A 7,619-nucleotide genomic window follows, 5' to 3' on the forward strand; every position below is an offset into this window, starting at 1 on the left:
GGCTTACGTAATGTTTGAGCCAGTAAAGGTGATATCCTGTATAAAACCCAATCTGGAAGAGTGGTTAAGTTTAATAATCAGAGTGAAATTGATTTATGTGCTGCAAATGTAGAAAAACTAAAGTGATGGATTTAGATTTATTTTCTTATAATATATTGCATTGTTTCTGTAGGGATTTACTTGCTGTTCTTAAAATATTCCTCTATTATTCTTTACTGTCCTCACATAATTTAGACTGGTACCATATTACACTTTGTGCCAATAGTTTGGATGATATGTCCCTTCCCACTAATATTTCTTTATGTTTGCTTGTGATTCTGTCCCCTTCAAGTTGTCTGATTTACATTATATTCTTGTCGTGTCATTATACTTGTAACCTCCTTAATATCAACTGGTCACACATTATAGTTTGTGCTAATACTTATAATAAAATGTGCCTTCCCATTGATTTTTCTTTATGTTTGCTTATGATCCTTTCACCATCATGTAGCTTGGCTTCTATAATACTTTTGTCATGTCAGCACACTTGCAGCTCATATATTTTTCACTGGTCCAAAATTGCATTTTGGGTAAATAATATTAATCATATAGGTTATCCCACTGTTATTTTTTTTTTTTATGTTTGTTTGTGATCATATCACCTTTATGCAGGCTGATTTCTTTCATATTTTTTTCATTTAAGCATAATTGAAGCTCATATAATCTTGACTGGTTCCACATTATACTTGGGGCCAATATTTTGATGAATATGTGCCATGCCACTATTATTTCTTTATCTGGGTTGGTGATCCTATCGCCTTCCTGTAACCTGAATTCTATCATATTTTTCTCATGTCAGCACACATGCAACTTGCATAATTTTGACTGGTCCCATATTATATTTTTGGTCAATATTTTGAATAATATATGCCATCTCATTTATATTTCTTTATCTTATTATTGATGCTATCACCCTTGTGTACCCTGAATTCTATCATATTTTTGTCATGTAAGTATATATGCAGCTCTCATAATTTTTTACTACCCATAGTATACTTTGGGCTAATATTTGGAATAATATGTGTCATTCCATTGATATTCATTTATATTTGTCTGTAATCCTATCACCTTCAGGTAGGCTGACAACTATTATATATATATATATATTTTTTTTTTTTTTTTCATGTCAGTTACAGCTTACATAATTTTCTGGTCCCACATTATAAATTGGGCCAATACTTTGATTCTACTTTCATTCTACTGATATCTCTTTATGGTTTTTGTGATCCTCTCACCTTCATGTAGCCTAACTTCTATTATTTTTTTGTCAGTCCAGCACACTTGCAGCTTATGTAATAGTAACTGGTGTCACATTATACTTTGGTCCAATACTTTGGATAATTTGTGCCATCCCAATTATATTTCTATGTGTACATTTATTCTGTGTGATAATTATGGGTGAATTCTCATTTCTTTTGAATTCTTCTATTCTTAATTCAGTTATATTTGATCAACCAATTAGGGCTGGTAAACAAGAGACTCACACGCTTCACCCTCTCCTTGAATCTATGGTTAATTCTAGCTGTAATTATCACACTACCATTGATTATTGTGATAAAATTATACCCTCACTGTCTTTAAATAGTAGCTTTAATGTATTTTGTTTGAATGTGCGTGGGATAAGAGATAAGTGGGATAGTCTGAAATCGTATTTGTTGTCTGATAATTCTTGCCCTTTTGATGTATTGGGTTTAACAGAAACATGGTTATCTGAAGGTGAAAATTTTATAACCTATGATATGCATCGTTATGTTGCTGTCCATATCCCCAGAATGGTAACAAAGTGCTCAGGGGGTATTTCTTTATTTATAAAGTCTGATATTGAGTTTAGAAGGTCTGACCTTGAATCCTTGTTTACATCAGTAGTGTCAAATAGTAGGACAGTTTATTCTCTTGTTATTTATCTGGAAAGCCAGTTTGCATGTGACACTGTTTGTTTGTTTTATAAGCCCCCTCCTTTTCCAACACATTTGTTCTGTGATTTGCTTGATCAACTTTCTTGAGTGGGGTCTTACTCTAAAAAACGTATTTGTGTTTTGGGAGATTTTAATTGTAATATGTTAAATATTGGATCAAGTGATGATTGTGACCATCTCTTTGATGTGCTTTCTTCTGCTGGTCTACTTCCTTCAATTTTATAGACAATATTTTCATTTCTCATTCTTCTAATTTGAAGTTTACTTCTGGTCTTGTTTTCACTGATCTTTTTGATCATTTCTCCATTTATGTTTCACTTTTTGTGCCTCAAGCTGAGATTGCTGTGGATGAGCAGGGTGAGTCTTCTTTTAGAACTTCCACAGATAAAGAAATTTCTAATTTAATACATAGTCTTCAGAGTAATGATTGGTCTAGCGTTCTTGAAGCTAATGACGTTGATTGTGCAACAAATTTATTTTTGTGTCGTATGGGAGCTCTGTTGGATAAGCATTTTCCTCTTAGAAAGAGACCAAGGAATTCCATACATAAATGTCCATGGACGTCTAGAGGTCTGATCAATGCTACGCATATGAAGGCGTCTCTGTTCAAGGCTGCATGTAAAAGTAAGACACAGGATGATCTTTTGAAGTATAAACTTTATAAAAATGTGCTTACTTCTTCAGTACGTGCAGCCAAAAAGCTATATTTTTCGCTTTAAATTCATGAGTGTAAGGGGAATTTGCGAAAGGTTTGGACTGTAGTTAATGAAGCTCTTTCCCGCAAGAAACTCAAACAGTCCCCCCCCTTGTCGCTACAGGAAAGCTGATGGATCTTTCGTGGAAAAAAATTCTTCAGCAAGCGCCTTCAATTCGTATTTCACCTCACTTCCTTCAGTTCCTAATCCACCCTACAGCAGAGTAAGTAGTTTTCCCTTAGCAGAAAAGTCATTTTTCCTTTTTCCATGCAGTGATACCGAAATTTCTAGCATTATTTCTCAGCTTTCAAGTAGCCGTTCAGTTGATGGTTTTGGTTTGAGCTGTAATGTTCTTAAAAAATTGGTCAGTTTGTTTCTAACCCCATCTCACACATAACTAACCTCTCTCTTTCTTCTAGCGTTTTTGTTCATTTATTTCAGGTTGCTAGTGTTGTACCTTTGTTTAAAAAAGGTGGTTCATCTTTAATTTCAGACTATATACCTATTTATCTCCTTCATGTAATATTTAAGGTTGCTGAAAAAGTGGTGTATTGTAGACTCTCTTAATTTGTATTTATTACTAATACAACTGCATGTAATTCTCTCATAACTAACCATCAGTATGGCTATCGTCCCAGTTTTTCTACCTTGCATGCACTGTCAGATGCAACAGAGATTGTGCGTGTTAACCTTGACAAGGGCTTGTGTGTTTTGGGTCTATCTCTTTACTTTTCAAAAGCATTTGATATGGTTGTTCACTCTGTCCCTTTCTCTAAATTATCTTTATTTGGAGTGCATGGAGTCCCTCTTGAATGGTTTAGGTCTTAGCTCTCAGGAAGATATCAGTATGTTTTGGTTAATGGTACTTCTTCCTCTTCCTTGTCTATTGTGAAAGGTGTCCCACAGGGCTCTGTGCTTGGACCACTTTTTTTTTTAATTTATATTAATGATCTTGTTGATGGTCTTCATCTCCTTGTGCACCCTATTCTTTTTGCTGATCACAGTAACTTTTTCATTGCTGCAGTGGACCTGCCATCTGCCATTTTCCTAGCTCAAGGTCTTCTTGATAAAGTAAAAGATTGGTGCTGGTCAAATGGTATGACTCTTAACAGCCAAAAAAGTGCCATTGTACACTTTAGAACCCCTTATCGTATGAGAGACGCAAGGGAACCAACCATCCTGACTTATGGGAATGATATTATACCGCAAGCTACTATAGTGAAATTTCTTGGTGTGTATCTTGACTGTTTTTTTTCTTTTAAACCCCATATTACTCATACACGTTCCCTTGTCCTCCGCCAATCTTCAATGTTATACAGGGTTAACTCATTTCTTCCCCCAGATGTTATGCTTTCTCTTTATTATGCTGTTATTTTTCCTTACCTCTCTTATTGCTGTTCTGTCTGGGATAGTACTAATAAATCTCTTCTCTGCTCACTTCAAAGAGCCCAAAATAGGGCAGTAAAGGCTACTTTTCTTCTACCTCGTTTTTACCCTTCCTCTGATCTTTATAATGATACTGGAATAGCTCCGCTGGATCGTATTGTGGGTAAAAGTTACCTTTATTTAGCACATTCTGCTTTTCTAGGTAGCCTACACTTCCACCATCTCTGCAGCAGTTTTTCTTTCCGTCAGGCTCAGGTAGGTACTCTTCTTTTTTACGTAGCTCTTATCGCAGGTTCATTTTACCTAAGTGATCATCGACAGCAGGCCAGAGGTCTCCTGTTTATCAATATATTTTACTATGGAAATCCATCCCTCCTGATGTCCCTCCCTCTCTTTCTGCAAAGGCACTTTCTCACTGGGTATTTCCAGTATAGTCTTTTCCCCCTTTTTCTTCTTTTTTTTTGCATTTCATCCACATATATATGTCTTTTTTTCATTCAATATATTTCTCTGATTATTTAATTTTTTTTTTCCAATCTCTTCTTCTTTTATGTGCTTTATAATAGTGTCTTATTTGTTTTGTTGGCCCTTTAAAAGCTTATATTATTGGGCGTTTATAAATTTTAAGTTTGTAATTGTTTTTTTTTTTTTTTAGTATTAATAAATTTTTTTATTGATTGATTGATTGATTGACTTGAGGAGTGGTGCCCCTGGAGGAAATTATAGCCTAGTAAACGACACAGCATTCGCACGGGATTCTGACTAATGGACAATTTTTCTGGGATTGGTACGTTTTGATGGGCGTCTTTGGGCTGAAAAACCTCTTCCTAGATAATTTATCTGTTACAGGTTGCCTCCCCGTAGTAGCATTATATTTGTAGGCATGAATATATAATGAGTCGGAGGTAATAGGCTTGATACTGTCTGTGCTGGATTTCGACTCTTGTTGATAGAAGAGCATCGCCAAGTGCTGAAAACCATGTTGTGACCAATATGGGCCCAGGATCGCACAAAGCCTCCATTCATGGAGGTCCCAGGGACATCTTGCTGTTCGGTTCTAAGCCGGCTTAAGCACTTCGGTGTAGACTTGAGAAGATGTGTGATCTCTGTCCTGCACTGGTATCCGAGATCATTGCTTTTCCTGAGGTGAAAAAAATTTCAATGATTTAAAGAACATAACAATTAGAACTTCGAATGTTACGACGTTGAAAAATGACCATTATATCGAAGTTTTGACTGACGAACTGAGACGACTCGTACTGAACTTAATTGGAATTTCAGAAACTCATACCCCAGGGATAGGAATAATGAAATTCTATGATATATAATTTATTTACTTAGTCAGGAATGATTAGTCACCTGAAAAGGAGTAGGACTTATGATGAACAAGAAAACTGCTGAATCTTGTTTAGGATGGAAAGGTACAAATAATAGAATACTAATTGCTCATTTTATGACTAGAAAGTTCAGGGCATCAGTTATAGTAGTATACGCCCCTGTAGAACCGACTGACGGAGATACTAGTGACTCAGATGAATTTTACTTGCAGTTACAGGAGCAAATAGACAAGGTCCCAGGTAGAAATATGATGTTATTCCTGGGATGTTTTAACGCCCAGGTTTATAGAAATAAGGACAGATGGTATCCCAGCTTAGGGAAATTTGGTTTAGGAAAAGAAAACAGTAATGGATAAAGACTTTTGCGATTTTGTAGGCATAACAATCTAGTTATAACCAATACGGTGTTTGGTCATAAAATGGCTCATAAGATAACATGGTATTCACGTGATGGTAAGAAAGCAAACCTTATTTATTATGTTATAGTAAACCGAAGACTGGCAGGATCAATACAAGATACTAGGGTATATAGGAGTGCTGTTATTGATGTTAAAAGTAAAGATCACCATCTAGTAGTGTCAAGGGTTAATTTAAAGCTGAAATATCGGAAGGGTAATTACCTCCCGGGAAGTTGTGATGTTAGTAGACTCCAGGATGAGAATTTGAGAGAAACTTTCCTGGAACAGTTGAATACTAAACTTGAGAGTTTAAATTTTGATAATGTGGAAGATGGTTGCAATAATTTAGAAGAATAATTTGTGAAGTTTCTGAAGGTGTATTAGGGAAGAAAGCTAGAATTGCAGCTAAGAATATTAGTGAAAAAGCTTTATGTTTAATAGAAAAGATAAAGGACTTGTATAAGAATTATCTGAGTGATAGATCGCATGAAAACAAAAGAAATGTAAAGAAAGTGGAGAAAGCATTGAAATATGAACTAAGGAGGTGTGAAGGGGAGGCCATGGATAAAATTGCCGAGGATTTAGAAGATGCAGCTAGACGGCATAATAGTAAAATATTGTACTGGCACGTTAACAAATTGAGAGGTAGTAGTCAATCCGGACTTGTCCCAGTTAAAGATAGGAATGGGGTGGCAATTAGCGATAAGGAAAAAGCTAAAGCGAGATGGGCCGAACATTTTGATAACTTGATAAACCGAGATAGATTTTCAGGAAAAAATATAGAGGAAAATGAAAAAGTTTGTGATACCTTGGATGTGAACGAAGATTTGTTTTGTGAGGAGGAATTAGCAACAGTACTAAAATGATTAAAAAATAATAAGGCTTCAGGTGCTGATAGGGTAGTAAATGAGTTTCTTAAATATGGTGGCTCTGAGGTTAGAAATAAGTTATCGAAGATTATGAATATGATTTTCGAAAAAGGGGAAGTACCTAACGATTTTAGGAAAACCTTAATTAAACCACTTTATAAGAAAGGTGATAAAAGTGAGTGTGGTAATTATCGAGGCATTAGTCTGGTCTCTGTAGGTAGCAAATTGCTTAGTAATATGATACTTTTTAGACTGACAGATGCCGTAGACAAAGTTTTAAGAGAAGAGCAGTGCGGTTTTAGAAAAGGTAGAGGATGTGTTGACCAAATTTTCACTCTTAGGTTAATAATTGAGAAGTGCCTAAGTTTTCAAACACCTTTGGTCCTCAGTTTTATAGATTACGAGCAAGCGTTCGATTCTGTTGATAGAGGAGCTTTAGTAAAGGTTTTATCCTTGTATGGTATACCAGACAAATACATTAAAGTGATTAGTGCTATGTACGAGAATAACACTGCTGCGGTTAAGGTAGGAAATGAGGTTAGCAGCTGGTTTTGTATTAAATCAGGAGTTAAGCAGGGTTGTGTTCTATCCCCCTTTATATGGATTATTTTGATGGACTTTGTTTTAAGGAGCACAGGAAAGGCTATGGGAGACCACGGAATCAAATGGGGAGGAAAAAGTCTCCTTGACTTGGATTATGCTGATGATTTAAGCATCCTAGATGAAAGCGTGAGCAAAATGAATGAAGTTTTAGAGGTTTTGCGAGTTCAGGGTCCTAGTATTGGTTTGAAAATTAATGTTAGAAAGACCAAGTCATTAAGGCTAGGCATAAGTGAAGATGAAAAGGTGAAGTTGGCTAATGAAAAGATTGATCAGGTGGGAAGCTTCACTTACCTTGGTAGTATTATTAGTAAACATGATGCGAGCAGTGACGATGTTAAAAATAAAAGAGCCAAGGCACGGGGTGTTTTTTCACAGT

Source organism: Artemia sp. Qi Xiang Cuo, chromosome 9, assembly GCF_049724085.1.
Source record: "Artemia sp. Qi Xiang Cuo chromosome 9, ASM4972408v1, whole genome shotgun sequence".
Classification (NCBI taxonomy): Eukaryota; Metazoa; Arthropoda; class Branchiopoda; order Anostraca; family Artemiidae; genus Artemia; species Artemia sp. Qi Xiang Cuo.